General features: G+C 45.3%; 21 non-coding genes across 21 annotated transcripts; all 21 read right to left on the bottom strand.

The window, feature by feature from the left end:
- Positions 1 to 7570: 7570 nt before the first annotated feature.
- Positions 7571 to 7642, bottom strand: trnae-cuc (transfer RNA glutamic acid (anticodon CUC)). The gene has a single exon. It is a non-coding gene; the product is annotated as a tRNA-Glu (tRNA).
- An 869-nt stretch (positions 7643 to 8511) lies between these two features.
- trnae-uuc (transfer RNA glutamic acid (anticodon UUC)) lies at positions 8512 to 8583 on the bottom strand. The gene has a single exon. It is a non-coding gene; the product is annotated as a tRNA-Glu (tRNA).
- Positions 8584 to 9468: 885 nt separating this feature from the next.
- Positions 9469 to 9540, bottom strand: trnae-cuc (transfer RNA glutamic acid (anticodon CUC)). Its single transcript has one exon. It is a non-coding gene; the product is annotated as a tRNA-Glu (tRNA).
- An 869-nt stretch (positions 9541 to 10409) lies between these two features.
- On the bottom strand, positions 10410 to 10481 carry trnae-uuc (transfer RNA glutamic acid (anticodon UUC)). The gene has a single exon. It is a non-coding gene; the product is annotated as a tRNA-Glu (tRNA).
- Positions 10482 to 11366: 885 nt separating this feature from the next.
- trnae-cuc (transfer RNA glutamic acid (anticodon CUC)) lies at positions 11367 to 11438 on the bottom strand. Its single transcript has one exon. It is a non-coding gene; the product is annotated as a tRNA-Glu (tRNA).
- An 869-nt stretch (positions 11439 to 12307) lies between these two features.
- trnae-uuc (transfer RNA glutamic acid (anticodon UUC)) lies at positions 12308 to 12379 on the bottom strand. Its single transcript has one exon. It is a non-coding gene; the product is annotated as a tRNA-Glu (tRNA).
- Positions 12380 to 13264: 885 nt separating this feature from the next.
- Positions 13265 to 13336, bottom strand: trnae-cuc (transfer RNA glutamic acid (anticodon CUC)). The gene has a single exon. It is a non-coding gene; the product is annotated as a tRNA-Glu (tRNA).
- Positions 13337 to 14205: 869 nt separating this feature from the next.
- Positions 14206 to 14277, bottom strand: trnae-uuc (transfer RNA glutamic acid (anticodon UUC)). Its single transcript has one exon. It is a non-coding gene; the product is annotated as a tRNA-Glu (tRNA).
- Positions 14278 to 15162: 885 nt separating this feature from the next.
- On the bottom strand, positions 15163 to 15234 carry trnae-cuc (transfer RNA glutamic acid (anticodon CUC)). Its single transcript has one exon. It is a non-coding gene; the product is annotated as a tRNA-Glu (tRNA).
- An 869-nt stretch (positions 15235 to 16103) lies between these two features.
- Positions 16104 to 16175, bottom strand: trnae-uuc (transfer RNA glutamic acid (anticodon UUC)). Its single transcript has one exon. It is a non-coding gene; the product is annotated as a tRNA-Glu (tRNA).
- Positions 16176 to 17060: 885 nt separating this feature from the next.
- trnae-cuc (transfer RNA glutamic acid (anticodon CUC)) lies at positions 17061 to 17132 on the bottom strand. Its single transcript has one exon. It is a non-coding gene; the product is annotated as a tRNA-Glu (tRNA).
- An 868-nt stretch (positions 17133 to 18000) lies between these two features.
- trnae-uuc (transfer RNA glutamic acid (anticodon UUC)) lies at positions 18001 to 18072 on the bottom strand. Its single transcript has one exon. It is a non-coding gene; the product is annotated as a tRNA-Glu (tRNA).
- An 885-nt stretch (positions 18073 to 18957) lies between these two features.
- trnae-cuc (transfer RNA glutamic acid (anticodon CUC)) lies at positions 18958 to 19029 on the bottom strand. Its single transcript has one exon. It is a non-coding gene; the product is annotated as a tRNA-Glu (tRNA).
- An 869-nt stretch (positions 19030 to 19898) lies between these two features.
- Positions 19899 to 19970, bottom strand: trnae-uuc (transfer RNA glutamic acid (anticodon UUC)). Its single transcript has one exon. It is a non-coding gene; the product is annotated as a tRNA-Glu (tRNA).
- Positions 19971 to 20855: 885 nt separating this feature from the next.
- On the bottom strand, positions 20856 to 20927 carry trnae-cuc (transfer RNA glutamic acid (anticodon CUC)). Its single transcript has one exon. It is a non-coding gene; the product is annotated as a tRNA-Glu (tRNA).
- An 868-nt stretch (positions 20928 to 21795) lies between these two features.
- On the bottom strand, positions 21796 to 21867 carry trnae-uuc (transfer RNA glutamic acid (anticodon UUC)). Its single transcript has one exon. It is a non-coding gene; the product is annotated as a tRNA-Glu (tRNA).
- An 884-nt stretch (positions 21868 to 22751) lies between these two features.
- On the bottom strand, positions 22752 to 22823 carry trnae-uuc (transfer RNA glutamic acid (anticodon UUC)). Its single transcript has one exon. It is a non-coding gene; the product is annotated as a tRNA-Glu (tRNA).
- An 869-nt stretch (positions 22824 to 23692) lies between these two features.
- On the bottom strand, positions 23693 to 23764 carry trnae-uuc (transfer RNA glutamic acid (anticodon UUC)). The gene has a single exon. It is a non-coding gene; the product is annotated as a tRNA-Glu (tRNA).
- Positions 23765 to 24649: 885 nt separating this feature from the next.
- Positions 24650 to 24721, bottom strand: trnae-uuc (transfer RNA glutamic acid (anticodon UUC)). Its single transcript has one exon. It is a non-coding gene; the product is annotated as a tRNA-Glu (tRNA).
- An 869-nt stretch (positions 24722 to 25590) lies between these two features.
- Positions 25591 to 25662, bottom strand: trnae-uuc (transfer RNA glutamic acid (anticodon UUC)). The gene has a single exon. It is a non-coding gene; the product is annotated as a tRNA-Glu (tRNA).
- Positions 25663 to 26547: 885 nt separating this feature from the next.
- On the bottom strand, positions 26548 to 26619 carry trnae-cuc (transfer RNA glutamic acid (anticodon CUC)). Its single transcript has one exon. It is a non-coding gene; the product is annotated as a tRNA-Glu (tRNA).
- Positions 26620 to 27326: the final 707 nt, after the last annotated feature.

The following is a 27326-nucleotide window of genomic DNA, read 5'->3' as shown; positions in this document are numbered from 1 at the left end:
ATACATCCCACTCAATTCTCCTTTCCATTGAAGTCATGGGGTGCAAAACGAGCGGCCGATGCACTGCGGCCTATAATTCCGCCCCGCCGAAGTTACATTTCATCCCTGATAATCCACAGGGTGCAGCCACCAGCCTCCGACCTGATCCGGGGCACTCAGCCGATTGACTCCAGACTGAAATCATTCAACACCTGTCAAGCAGCCCATATCTTTCCACATCTCGGATAGTCGAACACTTAATTCCTGCACCAAAACATTGTTTAACCCTGGTCAACTTGAGTATAAGGAATATAACATTTTAATTTATGACTGTTATCAATCTAACGCAAACTATCTTCCCGTCAGCCATTCTGTGTCAGGTTCAATACCGTAACAGCAATGAGACTTGGACATGAGATAAAGAATCAGCCAACGAGGGTAAAATTCAACTTCGACCAGGGCACAACACAGACGGTAATGGATGGGCCGCCCATTATACACCCATTATTGAATGGCGGAGCAGGCTCGAAGGGACGAATGTCCTACTCCTGCTCCTATTTTCTATGTTTTCTATGTTTATGTTTTCTAAGGAATTCAGGAGAAACTTCTTTATCGAGAGAGTGGTTAGAATGTGCAATGTGCTACCACAAGGAGTAGTTGAGGCGACTAGCATAGATGCATTCAAGAGGAAGTTAGATAAGCACACGAGGGAGAAAGGAATAGGAGGATATTCTGATACGGTGAGGTGAAGTAGGGAGGGAGGAGCGTAAAAACTGGCTGGACCTGTTGGGCCGAATGGCCTGCTTCTGTGCCGCAGCTTCTACGAGATAGAATGTTGATGTGCTCGCAGGGCCTGCTTCTGCTCTCATCTCACTTGTACTTGCCATGCCTACTGGGTTCAGTCCATAACCACAAACTGGAATGAAACAACCTCATTAACCACGTCATCAGAAACACTGAAATCAGCAACCATTTCTTGCATGTCATTGGTACTGGGAATGGGCTCGGTTGCGCTGAAGGTCAGCGTGAGACAGACCAAATTGTTACAATGAAGTTGTGAAAGCCCTGAGATATGATGTTGTTAAAGGCATCACACAATTAATCTATGGAAGCCGTAATAGCTGCCATTCAGAAGTAACGAACTCCCTTAGAATCTCCACCAGATTCCTTGCTGCTGCTGGAATCACCTGGACTGTCACATTGTCCAGAGTGATCTGCCTGGCCTCACATACCTCATGCGTTGTCTTACAAATGCGGCTCTTGAACTTCTCCAACTAATCGGCCATCTCCAGAATGTGGGAGATGAATGTCTCCACGGCCTGCACATTAGGTCTGTGCGACCAAGTCTTAATTCTCTTGAAGACTGGGACCCTCAGCCAAGGACAGTTGTTTCTCGGCCTCCCCAGGGGAGAAATATAGAACTATTTCCAGCTCCTCCTGCTCGCTGGTGCTTGGTGCTTCACCCCGTGATATATCCTTAGCCGCACTTTATACATCCTCTCGAAAGGGTTCATCTGGGTTGGTGATGGACACGGTGCAGCAATAGATGCTTTGCAGTTATCAAGCTAACTACCATATCCTTACTTCTTTAAATGGTGGGAGACCTTACAATTAACAACAACTTGCATACATAGCGCCTTTAACTAAAGAAAACACCCCAAGGTGCTTCACAGGAGTGTTATCAGATAAAATGTGGTACCGATCCACAAAATGAGATATTAGGGCAGGTGACCTAAAACTTGGTCAAAAAAAGTTACGTTTTAAGGGGCGTCTTAACGGATGAGTGAGAGGTAGAGAGGCTGAGAGATTTAGAGAGTGAATTCCAGAGCTTCGGGCCTAGGTATTTGAAGGAACTGCCGCGATTGGTGGAGCGATTAAAATCGGGGATGCGCAAAAGGCAGTAATTGAAGGTATGCAGAGAGGGTTATCGGGCTGGAGGAGGTTACAGAGATAGAGGGGGATTTGAACGAAAGAATGTTAATTTTAAATCGAGCCGTTGTCGGAACGGGAGCTAATGTATGTCAACAAGCATAGGGGTGAAGGGTGAACGGGCCTTGGTGTGAGTTTGGATATGGACAGCAGGGTTTTGGATGAGCTCAAGTTTATAGAGGGTGGGATACCGGAGGTCGGCCAGGAGAGCATTGGAATAGTCAAGTCTAGAGGTAACAAAAGCATCGATGAGGGTTTCAACGGGAGATGGGCAGGGTGTAGACGGGCGATGTTACAGAGGTGGAAATAGACCGACTTGGTGAGGAGAGACTATGTGGTCAAAAGCTCAGCACAGAGTCAGATAGGACTCCGACGTTGTGAAAAGTTTGGTTCAGCTTGAGACAGTGGCTCAGCAGGTGGATCGAGTCGGTGGCTATGGAATGGAGTTTGTGGTGGGGCCAAAGACAATGGTTTCGGTCTTCCCAATATTTAATTGGAGGAAAATTCATTACTGAATTTCGGACAAGCAGCGTGACAAATCGAAGGCAGTGGAAGGATCGAGAGAGGTAGGTAGGTGAGGTAGAGCTGGGTATGGTTAGAGTACATGTGTGTATCTGATGCTGCATGTAGCGGAGAAATCGGAGGGTGTCAAGGATAGATCCTTGCGGGCTGTTGACCTTCTTCCTCCTAAGTTTCACCACCACATGCTTCGAGTAAGTACAAGACACTTGATGGTGGAATATACAGAACAGACTGTAATCCTTTACAGTGCAGGTGGTCAATTTATACCGTATACAGGAATAGCTCCGGATCCCTCTCTCTTTCGAGCTCTCCCAACTAACTCTGGAACTATCCACCCTTCTTATACACTTCAGTTTTCTGACTTCAAAGGTATACCTCACAGATAAGACTTCATGACTGATCTGTTCTTGGATTCTTTCAAGAACAACTTATTAAATAAACAGTCTTAGTTGAGTACATTCCATAAACAAGACTTCCTGACAAACTGTCCTCGGAACCTTTCAAGAACAGTTTATTGACAGCTTATTTACCTAAACCACCACTCTATACCATTGATCCCTCTACCTATGTTTATTACACTAATCACTAAGTTGTACAATAATCACTCATGGTCGATGCAATCCCAAACACTATCTCTTTGCAACACCCCTTTGTAGATTGTTATCAGACACTTGAAGAAGTCCATCGCCTCTTCTCCCAATTCCCTTCTAGTTTCCTGTTTATCTTATAAAGCCTGTTGCTTTCATAACCATTTGTAGTTATACAGGTTATTTCGATTATTAACCATTAACTCTCCAACATTTCCAACATATTCACCACTTTTTATTTCTTCTTATGCATCATATAGTGATGATGTGGAGATGCCGGTGATGGACTGGGGTTGACAATTGTAAACAATTTTACAACACCAAGTTATAGTCCAGCAATTTTATTTTAAATTCACAAGCTTTCGGAGACTTCCTCCTTCCTCAGGTAAATGTTTCAGGAGCTCCTTGAAGCCTACGCATTTATACATATAGAACAATACATGGTGTTTACAGACTGCCCCTGCAACTGCCCGTTGCCAAGGCAATCACCGTGTTCAGACAGAGAGGTGTCACCTGCAGAACCCCCGAATACACATTCAACAAAAAAACAAACAGGGAAAAAAAACAGAGAGAGGCAGAAACATCCGGAAGGCAGAGAGAGCCAGCAAATGACCCATTATATTAAAAACAGATAACATTTGTTCGCTGGTGGGGTAACGTGTAGCGTGACATGAACCCAAGATCCCGGTTGAGGCCGTCCTCATGGGTGCGGAACTTGGCTATCAATTTCTGCTCGACGATTTTGCGTTGTCGTGTGTCTCGAAGACCGCCTTGGAGTACGCTTACCCGAAGGTCGGTGGATGAATGTCCATGACTGCTGAAGTGTTCCCCGACTGGGAGGGAACCCTCCTGTTTGGCGATTGTTGCGCGGTGTCCGTTCATCCGTTGTCGCAGCGTCTGCATGGTCTCGCCAATGTACCATGCTCTGGGGCATCCTTTCCTGCAACGTATGAGGTAGACAACGTTGGCCGAGTCACAGGAGTATGAACCATGCACCTGGTGGGTGGTGTCCTCTCGTGTGATGGTGGAATCTGTGTCGATGATCTGGCATGTCTTGCAGAGGTTACCGTGGCAGGGTTGTGTGGCGTCGTGGACGCTGTTCTCTTGAAAGCTAGGTAATTTGCTGCGAACGATGGTCTGTTTGAGGTTGGGTGGCTGTTTAAAGGCGAGTAGTGGAGGTGTGGGGATGGCCACAGCGAGGTGTTTGTCCTCATTGATGACATGTTGAAGGCTGCGGAGAACATGGCGTAGTTTCTCCTATAGTGAGGTGGACTGTGTATGATGAGATGGACTGTGTATGGTGAGGTGGACTGTGTGTACATTACAGGCTTCAGTTGCTCTTCTGACAGTTGGGTCAATGACATTATCTTCTTCGCCCAACTGCAAAGTGTTAACATGATGATCAGTAACAGAATCTGAGAGGTCACAATGCAAACTATGGGGTGCAATGCAATATTCGAAATTTCCAGTGGCTGATGGTGACCACGCTAGTTACTGCTCCCACTTAGAAACGACTCCCACCCTTGTAATATCTCCCACCCTAGTAACAGCTCCCACCCTAGCAAAGACTCCCAGCCTAGTAACAATGCGACCCAGTAAAGGCTCCCACCCTCTTAACGGCTCCCACCCTAGTAACGACTCCCACCATGAGTGCTTAAACTCACGCTCTGTTCTCGTTTGGATCACCTTTATCTGATCCATATCGTCTTCAGTTCCCAAATCTAACCTCCAATCACTATATTTCAACTTGTTCAGTTCCATCTTCACATGCTCATTACCTATTAATTGTCTACTTTTCTTGATATTTAGTCCCACCACCATATTACTAATCGAATAGTTAAACTGTCCCACAGTCTTACAATATACCATTGTGGAGCATTCAACAAGGAACCGTCATACATTGATATCGATCGAGTACCGTGTACACAATACAATACATATATATAGTCTGACAATCGATCATATCAATAGTCACAATATTACATTTAGTTCTAAAACATAACAGTCCACGTCTAGCACTATATAACATAGGCTCACAAGTTTCCACACATGGGTTACAATCACCCGAGTTACGTTCTCTCTAATCGGCTGAGTGGGTGGAAAGCTTATCCATCCAAACTTATTATCCAGGCAACTTGTTACATGATAGTGCAGATAGCTGCCTGTTGCGGTATCAAAGGTGGATCCCCAGTCTTCTCGGTCTTTACAAACGTATCGGAGCCCCCCTATAATTAGTCTCACGTCAACATAAGAGTATAGCATTAACATCCTGTGGGATTCACCAGAACTATTGGCAAACCATTTCAGTACACAGTCCGGACAGTAGGGCCCAGGAGCGCAGGTTACCATTAGCAAACTGGCTAAGATGACTAGAAAGTTGACTCCAGCCCAGTAGGGTAATTGAGTGCCTATGGTCTGTTGTAGTGACATTTTCTAGCCATCCATGACAGCTTGAATATCGAGACAGACCACAGCCCAAGATATCTTTAAAGGATCCGAAGTAATTGCTCTTAATTTTATCCCATAAATCTTATGATTCAGTAATTACCATATTTACAAGCTCCTGAGCCATGGCTGATTCAGCCCCGAGCTCACCTTTCATGGGGTGGGCCACTGCTTGTACATCTTACAACGCTTGTAATTTGTTCACGAGGACCTCATTACTCAGCATTAAGGGACGCCGCTCCCAGTGTTACTCAGGCCGCTTGGGTATCTAGACGGTCATGTTTTACTCTAATTTGGACACTGGACAAGGACCGTGAACATTTATTATACTTCTGCGACAAATCACATTAGGATAGGATAAATGTTTCACCCTTATAGGAAACGATATCATATTGCCTGCTCTCCCACACAAAAATGTCAGGAGAGTGGAAGTGTTACGTGCAACCTCCCAATATTGCCTGTGTACGTATGTGAAGTATTTACACAGATGTTCATGGCAATATTCTATTGTTGGTTGAAAAGTTTTACGTGTAAGAGGTTTCATTACCATGCCACCACGCAGTGAGAAAGTGACTGAGGATGGTTCCATCATTACCCCAGACCATTGATATCACTCCACACGGAGGCCGAGCCCCTTTTGTGAACTATCTGATAACGGACTTTTTATTGTAAACAATCATCGTGTCCCATACATTCGTCACTGCATCACATAAAAGGCTGCAGCTGCGACGCGCAATCCTCTTTCTTAATACACGTACAAAGTTGTTATTTAATTTACACCGGAAGCACCCTGGCGCAAACATAACAGAAATATAATATTGTCCCCGCATTCCATTGTTGTAAGGACCTTAACTCTGCCGTCCAAAACTGATTCATTGATTCTCAAAGCATTTCACCGAGCAATTATACCAACACAAAGACTCATCTCGGGTCACATCGGTAAAAGCAGTCCCAGAGATACGACAGTGATCATTTACTTCTTCCACCCATTCAGCCCGATGGATAACAAGGCTCGGTTGGACAAAGGCAAACGTTTCATAGGTGAGAGTTTTATTCAGTACCATTGTAAACCAACCACGAGCAAAAACATACCACAGACAAGAGAGTATAACCACAATGCCATTTCTCTCAATCGCATTGGATCGTGGCTCGATTCACGACCAGGGATTCTTTATTAGCGCTCATCTGTAAGAGTAACAACGTTTTCATCGTTCACTTCAACATTTTCTCCTTCTTCTGATTGTTGACAAGGTTCAAGCAGAGTCAAGCACATACTAGAAACCAAAAAAAAAAGATACACAATTTTTTGTGGAAGCCGTCAACTTCTTAGCAGGAAGAAGACGGACACAGGCATCACCAACCTGTGCCACACAGCCGTTCACAGCTTTCAAGTTAACTTTTAAAAAAAACTTTGCCGAATGAAGAAGAGCAACATTCCATTCTTCTCTTATAAAGATTTCGTGTCTGCTAAACATGCTCAAAGTTCCGAATACAACGAAACCCAGATTTTTTTTTCGAAGTCGTCTACTCTGACTTTAACACTGTGCAACAATGCTATAGTCCATTCCACTAGATTTCATCAGATTGTTATCACAGAGACAGCAGTAGATCCTTTAAACTTGAGGGAAGGAAACGGAGCGACAGCCAACAGCATCGAAATATTGACAAAGGCTTTTAAAGAGACAATACCATTCAGACAGTCTTTTTACAGAGACAGTGAAAACAAAATAATTTGTACGATGGAATAATGTGTCTCACTCCTGATTTTTTCTCATTTCCCCCTTTTGTGTTCCAAGTGGTTTAATTTGCGTTACACGCGACCATGAGACTCCCAATGACCCAATGTTGACAGCATCTTCAGACAGAAAATCTTCCCACAAACTTTGATCAGCGTCAACACTTTTTAAAGAAAAATAGGCATTTTACAGAAGGCATCAAAGTGCATTGTGTGTCGCTCGAATGGCTTGTTAGATTAAAGAATGATCGGCTGCCCGCTGCTCGATTAGCATTTATGTTGGCGAAAAAGCTAATGTTGATCAGGAGCAAGCATTGGGCTCAGTGATGGGACATTCGTTGGGACCAGAACGACGAGCACCAAGAAAGCAATCTTCCCTGACCGGGAATCGAAACCGGGCCGCGGCGGTGAGAGCGCCGAATCCTAACCACTAGACCACCAGGGAAGCTACGGCTGATGCATGCGAGAGAGGAGTCCAACATTTTCTTTCCTAATTGTCCCTTTGAAATTCAGGTCTCTTTCGATCCAAAAAAAAGCTGCTCGCCCAAAATGGCATTTTCTTTTAGCACATTGGAACATAGAACATTCACGGCACAGTGGGAGGCCATTCGGCCCATCGTGTTTGTGACGGTCATCGAACAACATAAAACACTGGTTCAGACAATGACAGCACCAAGTTCGGGTAGGCATGCACACAAAATGGATGAAAGATGATGGACTTTGAGAGAAGATGGGTTTTGCAGATGCCAGGATAAATAAACTGAAAGAGCTCATCAGCCTGCTTCTTTCAGATACTGAATGTCTTTATGCTCAAGAGATGTTCTCACTGCCTCAGGCCCATTATCTCCAGTCGCACACTCCTTCCAATCTTGCACACCTCCCTTCGCTTTGAAACCGTGCATTTTTTTTTACACTGGGCCTCATTTTGAAGAAAGCGGTGCTGTGATCAGCTGGTGTTGTTAAGGAGATGTAGTGGCAGAAGAGACATAAAAGTCTAAAAAAACAGTGACTGTGCTGACACTGTGAGCTATAGTTAAAGGTTGGCGACAATTAGAGTGTCAGGCAGCAGATCTTTTCCAAATCTGCTGGAAATGGCAACAAAAACCTTCCCACAAACTTTGATCAGCGTCACGACTCTTTAAAAATAAATACTGGCATTTTACAGAAGGCAAGAAAGTACATTGTGTGTCACTCCAATGGGTTGTGAGATAAAGGAATGATGGGCAGCCCCTTGTTGCAACCACAGCAGTTTAAAACTGATAGCGATCAGGAGCAATCACTGGCATCAGAACGAACAGCACTTTGCAAATAACGTTCCCTGACCGGGAATCGAACCCGGGCCGCGACGGTGAAAGCGCCGAATCCTAACCACTAGACCACCAGGGAAGCACATGGCACGATCTTGCAGGCCATCAGTCCAAGCCTCTTTTTCCTATTTGTCTCTGCATTTCACGTCCCTTTCTCCCCAAACAAGCTGCTCGGCCAAAATGGCATTTTCTTTTCGTACATAGAAACACAGAACATTCAGGGCACAGAAGGAGGCCATTCGGCCCATCGTGTCTGCGACGGTCATCGAAGAACATGAAACACTTGTTCAGACAATGACAGCACCAAATTCGGGTCGGCATGCACTCGAAATGGATGAAAGATGTTGGGCATTGAGGGACGTTGGGTTTTGCTGATGCCAGGAGAAATAAACTCAAAGATCTCATCTCCCTCCTTTCAGGTACTGATAATGTTCAAGAGATGTTCTCACTGCCTCAGGCCCATTATCTCCAGTCGCACACTCCTTCCAATCTTGCACATCTTCCTTAGCTTTGAAAACGCTCATTTTTTACACTGGAATTCAATTTGAAGAAAGAGGTGCTGTGATTAGTTGGTGTTGTTAAGGAGATGTCGTGCCAGGAGAGACATAAATGGCTAATGAGAACAGTTACTGTTCTGACACTGTGAGCTACAGTTAAAGGTTGGCGACAATTAAAGTGACAAGCAACAGGTCTTTTCCGAATCTTGGGAGAAATGGCAACAAAAATCTTCCCACAAACTTTGATCAGCGTCAACACATTTTAAAGAAATGTAGGCATTTTACAGAAGGCATGAAAGTGCATTGTATGTCGCTCTAATGGCTTGTTAGATTAAAGAATGATCGGCTGCCCGCTGCTCGATTAGCATTTATGTTGGCGAAAAAGCTAATGTTGATCAGGAGCAAGCATTGGGCTCAGTGATGGGACATTCGTTGGCACCAGAACGACGAGCACCAAGAAAGCAATCTTCCCTGACCGGGAATCGAACCCGGGCCGCGGCGGTGAGAGCGCCGAATCCTAACCACTAGACCACCAGGGAAGCTACGGCTGATGCATGCGAGAGAGGAGTCCAACCTTTTCTTTCCTAATTGTCCCTTTGAAATTCAGGTCTCTTTCGATCCAAAAAAAAGCTGCTCGCCCAAAATGGCATTTTCTTTTAGCACATTGGAACATAGAACATTCACGGCACAGTGGGAGGCCATTCGGCCCATCGTGTTTGTGACAGTCATCGAACAACATAAAACACTGGTTCAGACAATGACAGCACCAAGTTCGGGTAGGCATGCACACAAAATGGATGAAAGATGATGGACTTTGAGAGACGATGGGTTTTGCAGATGCCAGGATAAATAAACTGAAAGAGCTCATCAGCCTGCTTCTTTCAGATACTGAATGTCTTTATGCTCAAGAGATGTTCTCACTGCCTCAGGCCCATTATATCCAGTCGCACACTCCTTCCAATTTTGCACACCTCCCTTCGCTTTGAAACCGTGCATTTTTTTTTACACTGGGCCTCATTTTGAAGAAAGCGGTGCTGTGATCAGCTGGTGTTGTTAAGGAGATGTAGTGGCAGAAGAGACATAAAAGTCTAAAAAAACAGTGACTGTTCTGACACTGTGAGCTATAGTTAAAGGTTGGCGACAATGAGAGTGTCAGGCAGCAGATCTTTTCCAAATCTGTTAGAAATGGCAACAAAAACCTTCCCACAAACTTTGATCAGCGTCACGACTCTTTAAAAATAAATACTGGCATTTTACAGAAGGCAAGAAAGTACATTGTGTGTCACTCTAATGGGTTGTGAGATAAAGGAATGATGGGCAGCCCCTTGTTGCAACCACAGCAGTGTAAAACTGATAGCGATCAGGAGCAATCACTGGCATCAGAACGAACAGCACTTTGCAAATAACGTTCCCTGACCAGGAATCGAACCCGGGCCGCGGCGGTGAAAGCGCCGAATCCTAACCACTGGACCACCAGGGAAGCACATGGCACGATCTTGCAGGCCATCAGTCCAAGCCTCTTTTTCCTATTTGTCTCTGCATTTCACGTCCCTTTCTCCCCAAACAAGCTGCTCGGCCAAAATGGCATTTTCTTTTCGTACATAGAAACACAGAACATTCAGGGCACAGAAGGAGGCCATTCGGCCCATCGTGTCTGCGACGGTCATCGAAGAACATGAAACACTTGTTCAGACAATGACAGCACCAAGTTCGGGTCGGCATGCACTCGAAATGGATGAAAGATGTTGGGCATTGAGGGACGATGGGTTTTGCTGATGCCAGGAGAAATAAACTCAAAGATCTCATCTCCCTCCTTTCAGGTACTGATAATGTTCAAGAGATGTTCTCACTGCCTCAGGCCCATTATCTCCAGTCGCACACTCCTTCCAATCTTGCACATCTTCCTTAGCTTTGAAAACGCTCATTTTTTACACTGGAATTCAATTTGAAGAAAGAGGTGCTGTGATTAGTTGGTGTTGTTAAGGAGATGTCGTGCCAGGAGAGACATAAATGGCTAATGAGAACAGTTACTGTTCTGACACTGTGAGCTACAGTTAAAGGTTGGCGACAATTAAAGTGACAAGCAACAGGTCTTTTCCGAATCTTGGGAGAAATGGCAACAAAAATCTTCCCACAAACTTTGATCAGCGTCAACACATTTTAAAGAAATGTAGGCATTTTACAGAAGGCATGAAAGTGCATTGTATGTCGCTCTAATGGCTTGTTAGATTAAAGAATGATCGGCTGCCCGCTGCTCGATTAGCATTTATGTTGGCGAAAAAGCTAATGTTGATCAGGAGCAAGCATTGGGCTCAGTGATGGGACATTCGTTGGCACCAGAACGACGAGCACCAAGAAAGCAATCTTCCCTGACCGGGAATCGAACCCGGGCCGCGGCGGTGAGAGCGCCGAATCCTAACCACTAGACCACCAGGGAAGCTACGGCTGATGCATGCGAGAGAGGAGTCCAACCTTTTCTTTCCTAATTGTCCCTTTGAAATTCAGGTCTCTTTCGATCCAAAAAAAAGCTGCTCGCCCAAAATGGCATTTTCTTTTAGCACATTGGAACATAGAACATTCACGGCACAGTGGGAGGCCATTCGGCCCATCGTGTTTGTGACGGTCATCGAACAACATAAAACACTGGTTCAGACAATGACAGCACCAAGTTCGGGAAGGCATGCACACAAAATGGATGAAAGATGATGGACTTTGAGAGACGATGGGTTTTGCAGATGCCAGGATAAATAAACTGAAAGAGCTCATCAGCCTGCTTCTTTCAGATACTGAATGTCTTTATGCTCAAGAGATGTTCTCACTGCCTCAGGCCCATTATATCCAGTCGCACACTCCTTCCAATTTTGCACACCTCCCTTCGCTTTGAAACCGTGCATTTTTTTTTACACTGGGCCTCATTTTGAAGAAAGCGGTGCTGTGATCAGCTGGTGTTGTTAAGGAGATGTAGTGGCAGAAGAGACATAAAAGTCTAAAAAAACAGTGACTGTTCTGACACTGTGAGCTATAGTTAAAGGTTGGCGACAATTAGAGTGTCAGGCAGCAGATCTTTTCCAAATCTGTTAGAAATGGCAACAAAAACCTTCCCACAAACTTTGATCAGCGTCACGACTCTTTAAAAATAAATACTGGCATTTTACAGAAGGCAAGAAAGTACATTGTGTGTCACTCTAATGGGTTGTGAGATAAAGGAATGATGGGCAGCCCCTTGTTGCAACCACAGCAGTGTAAAACGGATAGCGATCAGGAGCAATCACTGGCATCAGAACGAACAGCACTTTGCAAATAACGTTCCCTGACCGGGAATCGAACCCGGGCCGCGGCGGTGAAAGCGCCGAATCCTAACCACTAGACCACCAGGGAAGCACATGGCACGATCTTGCAGGCCATCAGTCCAAGCCTCTTTTTCCTATTTGTCTCTGCATTTCACGTCCCTTTCTCCCCAAACAAGCTGCTCGGCCAAAATGGCATTTTCTTTTCGTACATAGAAACACAGAACATTCAGGGCACAGAAGGAGGCCATTCGGCCCATCGTGTCTGCGACGGTCATCGAAGAACATGAAACACTTGTTCAGACAATGACAGCACCAAGTTCGGGTCGGCATGCACTCGAAATGGATGAAAGATGTTGGGCATTGAGGGACGATGGGTTTTGCTGATGCCAGGAGAAATAAACTCAAAGATCTCATCTCCCTCCTTTCAGGTACTGATAATGTTCAAGAGATGTTCTCACTGCCTCAGGCCCATTATCTCCAGTCGCACACTCCTTCCAATCTTGCACATCTTCCTTAGCTTTGAAAACGCTCATTTTTTACACTGGAATTCAATTTGAAGAAAGAGGTGCTGTGATTAGTTGGTGTTGTTAAGGAGATGTCGTGCCAGGAGAGACATAAATGGCTAATGAGAACAGTTACTGTTCTGACACTGTGAGCTACAGTTAAAGGTTGGCGACAATTAAAGTGACAAGCAACAGGTCTTTTCCGAATCTTGGGAGAAATGGCAACAAAAATCTTCCCACAAACTTTGATCAGCGTCAACACATTTTAAAGAAATGTAGGCATTTTACAGAAGGCATGAAAGTGCATTGTATGTCGCTCTAATGGCTTGTTAGATTAAAGAATGATCGGCTGCCCGCTGCTCGATTAGCATTCATGTTGGCGAAAAAGCTAATGTTGATCAGGAGCAAGCATTGGGCTCAGTGATGGGACATTCGTTGGCACCAGAACGACGAGCACCAAGAAAGCAATCTTCCCTGACCGGGAATCGAACCCGGGCCGGGGCGGTGAGAGCGCCAAATCCTAACCACTAGACCACCAAGGAAGCTACGGCTGATGCATGCGAGAGAGGAGTCCAACCTTTTCTTTCCTAATTGTCCCTTTGAAATTCAGGTCTCTTTCGATCCAAAAAAAAGCTGCTCGCCCAAAATGGCATTTTCTTTTAGCACATTGGAACATAGAACATTCACGGCACAGTGGGAGGCCATTCGGCCCATCGTGTTTGTGACGGTCATCGAACAACATAAAACACTGGTTCAGACAATGACAGCACCAAGTTCGGGTAGGCATGCACACAAAATGGATGAAAGATGATGGACTTTGAGAGACGATGGGTTTTGCAGATGCCAGGATAAATAAACTGAAAGAGCTCATCAGCCTGCTTCTTTCAGATACTGAATGTCTTTATGCTCAAGAGATGTTCTCACTGCCTCAGGCCCATTATATCCAGTCGCACACTCCTTCCAATTTTGCACACCTCCCTTCGCTTTGAAACCGTGCATTTTTTTTTACACTGGGCCTCATTTTGAAGAAAGCGGTGCTGTGATCAGCTGGTGTTGTTAAGGAGATGTAGTGGCAGAAGAGACATAAAAGTCTAAAAAAACAGTGACTGTGCTGACACTGTGAGCTATAGTTAAAGGTTGGCGACAATTAGAGTGTCAGGCAGCAGATCTTTTCCAAATCTGTTAGAAATGGCAACAAAAACCTTCCCACAAACTTTGATCAGCGTCACGACTCTTTAAAAATAAATACTGGCATTTTACAGAAGGCAAGAAAGTACATTGTGTGTCACTCTAATGGGTTGTGAGATAAAGGAATGATGGGCAGCCCCTTGTTGCAACCACAGCAGTGTAAAACAGATAGCGATCAGGAGCAATCACTGGCATCAGACCGAACAGCACTTTGCAAATAACGTTCACTGACCGGGAATTGAACCCAGGCCGCGGCGGTGAAAGCGCCGAATCCTAACCACTAGACCACCAGGGAAGCACATGGCACGATCTTGCAGGCCATCAGTCCAAGCCTCTTTTTCCTATTTGTCTCTGCATTTCACGTCCCTTTCTCCCCAAACAAGCTGCTCGGCCAAAATGGCATTTTCTTTTCGTACATAGAAACACAGAACATTCAGGGCACAGAAGGAGGCCATTCGGCCCATCGTGTCTGCGACGGTCATCGAAGAACATGAAACACTTGTTCAGACAATGACAGCACCAAGTTCGGGTCGGCATGCACTCGAAATGGATGAAAGATGTTGGGCATTGAGGGACGATGGGTTTTGCTGATGCCAGGAGAAATAAACTCAAAGATCTCATCTCCCTCCTTTCAGGTACTGATAATGTTCAAGAGATGTTCTCACTGCCTCAGGCCCATTATCTCCAGTCGCACACTCCTTCCAATCTTGCACATCTTCCTTAGCTTTGAAAACGCTCATTTTTTACACTGGAATTCAATTTGAAGAAAGAGGTGCTGTGATTAGTTGGTGTTGTTAAGGAGATGTCGTGCCAGGAGAGACATAAATGGCTAATGAGAACAGTTACTGTTCTGACACTGTGAGCTACAGTTAAAGGTTGGCGACAATTAAAGTGACAAGCAACAGGTCTTTTCCGAATCTTGGGAGAAATGGCAACAAAAATCTTCCCACAAACTTTGATCAGCGTCAACACATTTTAAAGAAATGTAGGCATTTTACAGAAGGCATGAAAGTGCATTGTATGTCGCTCTAATGGCTTGTTAGATTAAAGAATGATCGGCTGCCCGCTGCTCGATGAGCATTTCTGTTGGCGAAAAAGCTAATGTTGATCAGGAGCAAGCATTGGGCTCAGTGATGGGACATTCGTTGGCACCAGAACGACGAGCACCAAGAAAGCAATCTTCCCTGACCGGGAATCGAACCCGGGCCGCGGCGGTGAGAGCGCCGAATCCTAACCACTAGACCACCAGGGAAGCTACGGCTGATGCATGTGAGAGAGGAGTCCAACCTTTTCTTTCCTAATTGTCCCTTTGAAATTCAGGTCTCTTTCGATCCAAAAAAAAGCTGCTCGCCCAAAATGGCATTTTCTTTTAGCACATTGGAACAGAGAACATTCACGGCACAGTGGGAGGCCATTCGGCCCATCGTGTTTGTGACGGTCATCGAACAACATAAAACACTGGTTCAGACAATGACAGCACCAAGTTCGGGTAGGCATGCACACAAAATGGATGAAAGATGATGGACTTTGAGAGACGATGGGTTTTGCAGATGCCAGGATAAATAAACTGAAAGAGCTCATCAGCCTGCTTCTTTCAGATACTGAATGTCTTTATGCTCAAGAGATGTTCTCACTGCCTCAGGCCCATTATATCCAGTCGCACACTCCTTCCAATTTTGCACACCTCCCTTCGCTTTGAAACCGTGCATTTTTTTTTACACTGGGCCTCATTTTGAAGAAAGCGGTGCTGTGATCAGCTGGTGTTGTTAAGGAGATGTAGTGGCAGAAGAGACATAAAAGTCTAAAAAAACAGTGACTGTGCTGACACTGTGAGCTATAGTTAAAGGTTGGCGACAATTAGAGTGTCAGGCAGCAGATCTTTTCCAAATCTGTTAGAAATGGCAACAAAAACCTTCCCACAAACTTTGATCAGCGTCACGACTCTTTAAAAATAAATACTGGCATTTTACAGAAGGCAAGAAAGTACATTGTGTGTCACTCTGATGGGTTGTGAGATAAAGGAATGATGGGCAGCCCCTTGTTGCAACCACAGCAGTGTCAAACTGATAGCGATCAGGAGCAATCACTGGCATCAGAACGAACAGCACTTTGCAAATAACGTTCCCTGACCGGGAATCGAACCCGGGCCGCGGCGGTGAAAGCGCCGAATCCTAACCACTAGACCACCAGGGAAGCACATGGCACGATCTTGCAGGCCATCAGTCCAAGCCTCTTTTTCCTATTTGTCTCTGCATTTCACGTCCCTTTCGCCCCAAACAAACTGCTCGGCCAAAATGGCATTTTCTTTTCGTACATGGAAACACAGAACATTCAGGGCACAGAAGGAGGCCATTCGGCCCATCGTGTCTGCGACGGTCATCGAAGAACATGAAACACTTGTTCAGACAATGACAGCACCAAGTTCGGGTCGGCATGCACTCGAAATGGATGAAAGATGTTGGGCATTGAGGGACGATGGGTTTTGTTGATGCCAGGAGAAATAAACTCAAAGATCTCATCTCCCTCCTTTCAGGTACTGATAATGTTCAAGAGATGTTCTCACTGCCTCAGGCCCATTATCTCCAGTCGCACACTCCTTCCAATCTTGCACATCTTCCTTAGCTTTGAAAACGCTCATTTTTTACACTGGAATTCAATTTGAAGAAAGAGGTGCTGTGATTAGTTGGTGTTGTTAAGGAGATGTCGTGCCAGGAGAGACATAAATGGCTAATGAGAACAGTTACTGTTCTGACACTGTGAGCTACAGTTAAAGGTTGGCGACAATTAAAGTGACAAGCAACAGGTCTTTTCCGAATCTTGGGAGAAATGGCAACAAAAATCTTCCCACAAACTTTGATCAGCGTCAACACATTTTAAAGAAATGTAGGCATTTTACAGAAGGCATGAAAGTGCATTGTATGTCGCTCTAATGGCTTGTTAGATTAAAGAATGATCGGCTGCCCGTTGCTCGATTAGCATTTATGTTGGCGAAAAAGCTAATGTTGATCAGGAGCAAGCATTGGGCTCAGTGATGGGACATTCGTTGGCACCAGAACGACGAGCACCAAGAAAGCAATCTTCCCTGACCGGGAATCGAACCCGGGCCGCGGCGGTGAGAGCGCCGAATCCTAACCACTAGACCACCAGTGAAGCTACGGCTGATGCATGCGAGAGAGGAGTCCAACCTTTTCTTTCCTAATTGTCCCTTTGAAATTCAGGTCTCTTTCGATCCAAAAAAAAGCTGCTCGCCCAAAATGGCATTTTCTTTTAGCACATTGGAACATAGAACATTCACGGCACAGTGGGAGGCCATTCGGCCCATCGTGTTTGTGACGGTCATCGAACAACATAAAACACTGGTTCAGACAATGACAGCACCAAGTTCGGGTAGGCATGCACACAAAATGGATGAAAGATGATGGACTTTGAGAGACGATGGGTTTTGCAGATGCCAGGATAAATAAACTGAAAGAGCTCATCAGCCTGCTTCTTTCAGATACTGAATGTCTTTATGCTCAAGAGATGTTCTCACTGCCTCAGGCCCATTATATCCAGTCGCACACTCCTTCCAATTTTGCACACCTCCCTTCGCTTTGAAACCGTGCATTTTTTTTTACACTGGGCCTCATTTTGAAGAAAGCGGTGCTGTGATCAGCTGGTGTTGTTAAGGAGATGTAGTGGCAGAAGAGACATAAAAGTCTAAAAAACAGTGACTGTTCTGACACTGTGAGCTATAGTTAAAGGTTGGCGACAATTAGAGTGTCAGGCAGCAGATCTTTTCCAAATCTGCTGGAAATGGCAACAAAAACCTTCCCACAAACTTTGATCAGCGTCACGACTCTTTAAAAATAAATACTGGCATTTTACAGAAGGCAAGAAAGTACATTGTGTGTCACTCTGATGGGTTGTGAGATAAAGGAATGATGGGCAGCCCCTTGTTGCAACCACAGCAGTGTAAAACTGATAGCGATCAGGAGCAATCACTGGCATCAGAACGAACAGCACTTCGCAAATAACGTTCCCTGACCGGGAATCGAACCCAGGCCGCGGCGGTGAAAGCGCCGAATCCTAACCACTAGACCACCAGGGAAGCACATGGCGCTATCTTGCAGGCCATCAGTCCAAGCCTCTTTTTCCTATTTGTCTCTGCATTTCACGTCCCTTTCTCCCCAAACAAGCTGCTCGGCCAAAATGGCATTTTCTTTTCGTACATAGAAACACAGAACATTCAGAGCACAGAAGGAGGCCATTCGGCCCATCGTGTCTGCGACGGTCATCGAAGAACATGAAACACTTGTTCAGACAATGACAGCACCAAGTTCGGGTCGGCATGCACTCGAAATGGATGAAAGATGTTGGGCATTGAGGGACGATGGGTTTTGCTGATGCCAGGAGAAATAAACTCAAAGATCTCATCTCCCTCCTTTCAGGTACTGATAATGTTCAAGAGATGTTCTCACTGCCTCAGGCCCATTATCTCCAGTCGCACACTCCTTCCAATCTTGCACATCTTCCTTAGCTTTGAAAACGCTCATTTTTTACACTGGAATTCAATTTGAAGAAAGAGGTGCTGTGATTAGTTGGTGTTGTTAAGGAGATGTCGTGCCAGGAGAGACATAAATGGCTAATGAGAACAGTTACTGTTCTGACACTGTGAGCTACAGTTAAAGGTTGGCGACAATTAAAGTGACAAGCAACAGGTCTTTTCCGAATCTTGGGAGAAATGGCAAAAAAAATCTTCCCACAAACTTTGATCAGCGTCAACACATTTTAAAGAAATGTAGGCATTTTACAGAAGGCATGAAAGTGCATTGTATGTCGCTCTAATGGCTTGTTAGATTAAAGAATGATCGGCTGCCCGCTGCTCGATTAGCATTTATGGTGGCGAAAAAGCTAATGTTGATCAGGAGCAAGCATTGGGCTCAGTGATGGGACATTCGTTGGCACCAGAACGACGAGCACCAAGAAAGCAATCTTCCCTGACCGGGAATCGAACCCGGGCCGCGGCGGTGAGAGCGCCGAATCCTAACCACTAGACCACCAGGGAAGCTACGGCTGATGCATGCGAGAGAGGAGTCCAACCTTTTCTTTCCTAATTGTCCCTTTGAAATTCAGGTCTCTTTCGATCCAAAAAAAAGCTGCTCGCCCAAAATGGCATTTTCTTTTAGCACATTGGAACATAGAACATTCACGGCACAGTGGGAGGCCATTCGGCCCATCGTGTTTGTGACGGTCATCGAACAACATAAAACACTGGTTCAGACAATGACAGCACCAAGTTCGGGTAGGCATGCACACAAAATGGATGAAAGATGATGGACTTTGAGAGACGATGGGTTTTGCAGATGCCAGGATAAATAAACTGAAAGAGCTCATCAGCCTGCTTCTTTCAGATACTGAATGTCTTTATGCTCAAGAGATGTTCTCACTGCCTCAGGCCCATTATATCCAGTCGCACACTCCTTCCAATCTTGCACACCTCCCTTCGCTTTGAAACCGTGCATTTTTTTTTACACTGGGCCTCATTTTGAAGAAAGCGGTGCTGTGATCAGCTGGTGTTGTTAAGGAGATGTAGTGGCAGAAGAGACATAAAAGTCTAAAAAAACAGTGACTGTGCTGACACTGTGAGCTATAGTTAAAGGTTGGCGACAATTAGAGTGTCAGGCAGCAGATCTTTTCCAAATCTGTTAGAAATGGCAACAAAAACCTTCCCACAAACTTTGATCAGCGTCACGACTCTTTAAAAATAAATACTGGCATTTTACAGAAGGCAAGAAAGTACATTGTGTGTCACTCTAATGGGTTGTGAGATAAAGGAATGATGGGCAGCCCCTTGTTGCAACCACAGCAGTGTAAAACTGATAGCGATCAGGAGCAATCACTGGCATCAGAACGAACAGCACTTTGCAAATAACGTTCCCTGACCGGGAATCGAACCCGGGCCACGGTGGTGAAAGCGCCGAATCCTAACCACTAGACCACCAGGGAAGCACATGGCACGATCTTGCAGGCCATCAGTCCAAGCCTCTTTTTCCTATTTGTCTCTGCATTTCACGTCCCTTTCTCCCCAAACAAGCTGCTCGGCCAAAATGGCATTTTCTTTTCGTACATAGAAACACAGAACATTCAGGGCACAGAAGGAGGCCATTCGGCCCATCGTGTCTGCGACGGTCATCGAAGAACATGAAACACTTGTTCAGACAATGACAGCACCAAGTTCGGGTCGGCATGCACTCGAAATGGATGAAAGATGTTGGGCATTGAGGGACGATGGGTTTTGCTGATGCCAGGAGAAATAAACTCAAAGATCTCATCTCCCTCCTTTCAGGTACTGATAATGTTCAAGAGATGTTCTCACTGCCTCAGGCCCATTATCTCCAGTCGCACACTCCTTCCAATCTTGCACATCTTCCTTAGCTTTGAAAACGCTCATTTTTTACACTGGAATTCAATTTGAAGAAAGAGGTGCTGTGATTAGTTGCTGTTGTTAAGGAGATGTCGTGCCAGGAGAGACATAAATGGCTAATGAGAACAGTTACTGTTCTGACACTGTGAGCTACAGTTAAAGGTTGGCGACAATTAAAGTGACAAGCAACAGGTCTTTTCCGAATCTTGGGAGAAATGGCAAAAAAAATCTTCCCACAAACTTTGATCAGCGTCAACACATTTTAAAGAAATGTAGGCATTTTACAGAAGGCATGAAAGTGCATTGTATGTCGCTCTAATGGCTTGTTAGATTAAAGAATGATCGGCTGCCCGCTGCTCGATTAGCATTTATGGTGGCGAAAAAGCTAATGTTGATCAGGAGCAAGCATTGGGCTCAGTGATGGGACATTCGTTGGCACCAGAACGACGAGCACCAAGAAAGCAATCTTCCCTAACCGGGAATCGAACCCGGGCCGCGGCGGTGAGAGCGCCGAATCCTAACCACTAGACCACCAGGGAAGCTACGGCTGATGCATGCGAGAGAGGAGTCCAACCTTTTCTTTCCTAATTGTCCCTTTGAAATTCAGGTCTCTTTCGATCCAAAAAAAAGCTGCTCGCCCAAAATGGCATTTTCTTTTAGCACATTGGAACATAGAACATTCACGGCACAGTGGGAGGCCATTCGGCCCATCGTGTTTGTGACGGTCATCGAACAACATAAAACACTGGTTCAGACAATGACAGCACCAAGTTCGGGTAGGCATGCACACAAAATGGATGAAAGATGATGGACTTTGAGAGACGATGGGTTTTGCAGATGCCAGGATAAATAAACTGAAAGAGCTCATCAGCCTGCTTCTTTCAGATACTGAATGTCTTTATGCTCAAGAGATGTTCTCACTGCCTCAGGCCCATTATATCCAGTCGCACACTCCTTCCAATCTTGCACACCTCCCTTCGCTTTGAAACCGTGCATTTTTTTTTACACTGGGCCTCATTTTGAAGAAAGCGGTGCTGTGATCAGCTGGTGTTGTTAAGGAGATGTAGTGGCAGAAGAGACATAAAAGTCTAAAAAAACAGTGACTGTGCTGACACTGTGAGCTATAGTTAAAGGTTGGCGACAATTAGAGTGTCAGGCAGCAGATCTTTTCCAAATCTGTTAGAAATGGCAACAAAAACCTTCCACAAACTTTGATCAGCGTCACGACTCTTTAAAAATAAATACTGGCATTTTACAGAAGGCAAGAAAGTACATTGTGTGTCACTCTAATGGGTTGTGAGATAAAGGAATGATGGGCAGCCCCTTGTTGCAACCACAGCAGTGTAAAACTATTAGGGATCAGGAGCAATCACTGGCATCAGAACGAACAGCACTTTGCAAATAACGTTCCCTGACCGGGAATCGAACCCGGGCTGTGGCGGTGAAAGCGCCGAATCCTAACCACTAGACCACCAGGGAAGCACATGGCACGATCTTGCAGGCCATCAGTCCAAGCCTCTTTTTCCTATTTGTCTCTGCATTTCACGTCCCTTTCTCCCCAAACAAGCTGCTCGGCCAAAATGGCATTTTCTTTTCGTACATAGAAACACAGAACATTCAGGGCACAGAAGGAGGCCATTCGGCCCATCGTGTCTGCGACGGTCATCGAAGAACATGAAACACTTGTTCAGACAATGACAGCACCAAGTTCGGGTCGGCATGCACTCGAAATGGATGAAAGATGTTGGGCATTGAGGGACGATGGGTTTTGCTGATGCCAGGAGAAATAAACTCAAAGATCTCATCTCCCTCCTTTCAGGTACTGATAATGTTCAAGAGATGTTCTCACTGCCTCAGGCCCATTATCTCCAGTCGCACACTCCTTCCAATCTTGCACATCTTCCTTAGCTTTGAAAACGCTCATTTTTTACACTGGAATTCAATTTGAAGAAAGAGGTGCTGTGATTAGTTGGTGTTGTTAAGGAGATGTCGTGCCAGGAGAGACATAAATGGCTAATGAGAACAGTTACTGTTCTGACACTGTGAGCTACAGTTAAAGGTTGGCGACAATTAAAGTGACAAGCAACAGGTCTTTTCGAATCTTGGGAGAAATGGCAACAAAAATCTTCCCACAAACTTTGATCAGCGTCAACACATTTTAAAGAAATGTAGGCATTTTACAGAAGGCATGAAAGTGCATTGTATGTCGCTCTAATGGCTTGTTAGATTAAAGAATGATCGGCTGCCCGCTGCTCGATTAGCATTTATGTTGGCGAAAAAGATAATGTTGATCAGGAGCAAGCATTGGGCTCAGTGATGGGACATTCGTTGGCACCAGAACGACGAGCACCAAGAAAGCAATCTTCCCTGACCGGGAATCGAACCCGGGCCGCGGCGGTGAAAGCGCCGAATCCTAACCACTAGACCACCAGGGAAGCTACGGCTGATGCATGCGAGAGAGGAGTCCAACCTTTTCTTTCCTAATTGTCCCTTTGAAATTCAGGTCTCTTTCGATCCAAAAAAAAGCTGCTCGCCCAAAATGGCATTTTCTTTTAGCACATTGGAACATAGAACATTCACGGCACAGTGGGAGGCCATTCGGCCCATCGTGTTTGTGACGGTCATCGAACAACATAAAACACTGGTTCAGACAATGACAGCACCAAGTTCGGGTAGGCATGCACACAAAATGGATGAAAGATGATGGACTTTGAGAGACGATGGGTTTTGCAGATGCCAGGATAAATAAACTGAAAGAGCTCATCAGCCTGCTTCTTTCAGATACTGAATGTCTTTATGCTCAAGAGATGTTCTCACTGCCTCAGGCCCATTATATCCAGTCGCACACTCCTTCCAATCTTGCACACCTCCCTTCGCTTTGAAACCGTGCATTTTTTTTTACACTGGGCCTCATTTTGAAGAAAGCGGTGCTGTGATCAGCTGGTGTTGTTAAGGAGATGTAGTGGCAGAAGAGACATAAAAGTCTAAAAAAACAGTGACTGTGCTGACACTGTGAGCTATAGTTAAAGGTTGGCGACAATTAGAGTGTCAGGCAGCAGATCTTTTCCAAATCTGTTAGAAATGGCAACAAAAACCTTCCCACAAACTTTGATCAGCGTCACGACTCTTTAAAAATAAATACTGGCATTTTACAGAAGGCAAGAAAGTACATTGTGTGTCACTCTAATGGGTTGTGAGATAAAGGAATGATGGGCAGCCCCTTGTTGCAACCACAGCAGTGTAAAACTATTAGGGATCAGGAGCAATCACTGGCATCAGAACGAACAGCACTTTGCAAATAACGTTCCCTGACCGGGAATCGAACCCGGGCTGTGGCGGTGAAAGCGCCGAATCCTAACCACTAGACCACCAGGGAAGCACATGGCACGATCTTGCAGGCCATCAGTCCAAGCCTCTTTTTCCTATTTGTCTCTGCATTTCACGTCCCTTTCTCCCCAAACAAGCTGCTCGGCCAAAATGGCATTTTCTTTTCGTACATAGAAACACAGAACATTCAGGGCACAGAAGGAGGCCATTCGGCCCATCGTGTCTGCGACGGTCATCGAAGAACATGAAACACTTGTTCAGACAATGACAGCACCAAGTTCGGGTCGGCATGCACTCGAAATGGATGAAAGATGTTGGGCATTGAGGGACGATGGGTTTTGCTGATGCCAGGAGAAATAAACTCAAAGATCTCATCTCCCTCCTTTCAGGTACTGATAATGTTCAAGAGATGTTCTCACTGCCTCAGGCCCATTATCTCCAGTCGCACACTCCTTCCAATCTTGCACATCTTCCTTAGCTTTGAAAACGCTCATTTTTTACACTGGAATTCAATTTGAAGAAAGAGGTGCTGTGATTAGTTGGTGTTGTTAAGGAGATGTCGTGCCAGGAGAGACATAAATGGCTAATGAGAACAGTTACTGTTCTGACACTGTGAGCTACAGTTAAAGGTTGGCGACAATTAAAGTGACAAGCAACAGGTCTTTTCCGAATCTTGGGAGAAATGGCAACAAAAATCTTCCCACAAACTTTGATCAGCGTCAACACATTTTAAAGAAATGTAGGCATTTTACAGAAGGCATGAAAGTGCATTGTATGTCGCTCTAATGGCTTGTTAGATTAAAGAATGATCGGCTGCCCGCTGCTCGATTAGCATTTATGTTGGCGAAAAAGATAATGTTGATCAGGAGCAAGCATTGGGCTCAGTGATGGGACATTCGTTGGCACCAGAACGACGAGCACCAAGAAAGCAATCTTCCCTGACCGGGAATCGAACCCGGGCCGCGGCGGTGAAAGCGCCGAATCCTAACCACTAGACCACCAGGGAAGCTACGGCTGATGCATGCGAGAGAGGAGTCCAACCTTTTCTTTCCTAATTGTCCCTTTGAAATTCAGGTCTCTTTCGATCCAAAAAAAAGCTGCTCGCCCAAAATGGCATTTTCTTTTAGCACATTGGAACATAGAACATTCACGGCACAGTGGGAGGCCATTCGGCCCATCGTGTTTGTGACGGTCATCGAACAACATAAAACACTGGTTCAGACAATGACAGCACCAAGTTCGGGGAGGCATGCACACAAAATGGATGAAAGATGATGGACTTTGAGAGACGATGGGTTTTGCAGATGCCAGGATAAATAAACTGAAAGAGCTCATCAGCCTGCTTCTTTCAGATACTGAATGTCTTTATGCTCAAGAGATGTTCTCACTGCCTCAGGCCCATTATATCCAGTCGCACACTCCTTCCAATCTTGCACACCTCCCTTCGCTTTGAAACCGTGCATTTTTTTTTACACTGGGCCTCATTTTGAAGAAAGCGGTGCTGTGATCAGCTGGTGTTGTTAAGGAGATGTAGTGGCAGAAGAGACATAAAAGTCTAAAAAAACAGTGACTGTGCTGACACTGTGAGCTATAGTTAAAGGTTGGCGACAATTAGAGTGTCAGGCAGCAGATCTTTTCCAAATCTGTTAGAAATGGCAACAAAAACCTTCCCACAAACTTTGATCAGCGTCAGGACTCTTTAAAAATAAATACTGGCATTTTACAGAAGGCAAGAAAGTACATTGTGTGTCACTCTCATGGGTTGTGAGATAAAGGAATGATGGGCAGCCCCTTGTTGCAACCACAGCAGTGTAAAACTGATAGCGATCAGGAGCAATCACTGGCATCAGAACTAACAGCACTTTGCAAATAACGTTCCCTGACCGGGAATCGAACCCGGGCCGCTGCAGTGAAAGCGCCGAATCCTAACCACTAGACCACCAGGGAAGCACATGGCACGATCTTGCAGGCCATCAGTCCAAGCCTCTTTTTCCTATTTGTCTCTGCATTTCACGTCCCTTTCTCCCCAAACAAGCTGCTCGGCCAAAATGGCATTTTCTTTTCGTACATAGAAACACAGAACATTCAGGGCACAGAAGGAGGCCATTCGGCCCATCGTGTCTGCGACGGTCATCGAAGAACATGAAACACTTGTTCAGACAATGACAGCACCAAGTTCGGGTCGGCATGCACTCGAAATGGATGAAAGATGTTGGGCATTGAGGGACGATGGGTTTTGCTGATGCCAGGAGAAATAAACTCAAAGATCTCATCTCCCTCCTTTCAGGTACTGATAATGTTCAAGAGATGTTCTCACTGCCTCAGGCCCATTATCTCCAGTCGCACACTCCTTCCAATCTTGCACATCTTCCTTAGCTTTGAAAACGCTCATTTTTTACACTGGAATTCAATTTGAAGAAAGAGGTGCTGTGATTAGTTGGTGTTGTTAAGGAGATGTCGTGCCAGGAGAGACATAAATGGCTAATGAGAACAGTTACTGTTCTGACACTGTGAGCTACAGTTAAAGGTTGGCGACAATTAAAGTGACAAGCAACAGGTCTTTTCCGAATCTCGGGAGAAATGGCAACAAAAATCTTCCCACAAACTTTGATCAGCGTCAACACATTTTAAAGAAATGTAGGCATTTCACAGAAGGCATGAAAGTGCATTGTATGTCGCTCTAATGGCTTGTTAGATTAAAGAATGATCGGCTGCCCGCTGCTCGATTAGCATTTATGTTGGCGAAAAAGCTAATGTTGATCAGGAGCAAGCATTGGGCTCAGTGATGGGACATTCGTTGGCACCAGAACGACGAGCACCAAGAAAGCAATCTTCCCTGACCGGGAATCGAACCCGGGCCGCGGCGGTGAGAGCGCCGAATCCTAACCACTAGACCACCAGGGAAGCTACGGCTGATGCATGCGAGAGAGGAGTCCAACCTTTTCTTTCCTAATTGTCCCTTTGAAATTCAGGTCTCTTTCGATCCAAAAAAAAGCTGCTCGCCCAAAATGGCATTTTCTTTTAGCACATTGGAACATAGAACATTCACGGCACAGTGGGAGGCCATTCGGCCCATCGTGTTTGTGACGGTCATCGAACAACATAAAACACTGGTTCAGACAATGACAGCACCAAGTTCGGGTAGGCATGCACACAAAATGGATGAAAGATGATGGACTTTGAGAGACGATGGGTTTTGCAGATGCCAGGATAAATAAACTGAAAGAGCTCATCAGCCTGCTTCTTTCAGATACTGAATGTCTTTATGCTCAAGAGCTGTTCTCACTGCCTCAGGCCCATTATATCCAGTCGCACACTCCTTCCAATCTTGCACACCTCCCTTCGCTTTGAAACCGTGCATTTTTTTTTACACTGGGCCTCATTTTGAAGAAAGCGGTGCTGTGATCAGCTGGTGTTGTTAAGGAGATGTAGTGGCGGAAGAGACATGAAAGTCTAAAAAAACAGTGACTGTGCTGACACTGTGAGCTATAGTTAAAGGTTGGCGACAATTAGAGTGTCAGGCAGCAGATCTTTTCCAAATCTGTTAGAAATGGCAACAAAAACCTTCCCGCAAACTTTGATCAGCGTCACGACTCTTTAAAAATAAATAC

Source organism: Heptranchias perlo, chromosome 2, assembly GCF_035084215.1.
Source record: "Heptranchias perlo isolate sHepPer1 chromosome 2, sHepPer1.hap1, whole genome shotgun sequence".
Taxonomy (NCBI): domain Eukaryota; kingdom Metazoa; phylum Chordata; class Chondrichthyes; order Hexanchiformes; family Hexanchidae; genus Heptranchias; species Heptranchias perlo.
Note: the sequence above shows the minus strand (reverse complement) of the source record. Positions and strands in the feature narration are given on the sequence as shown.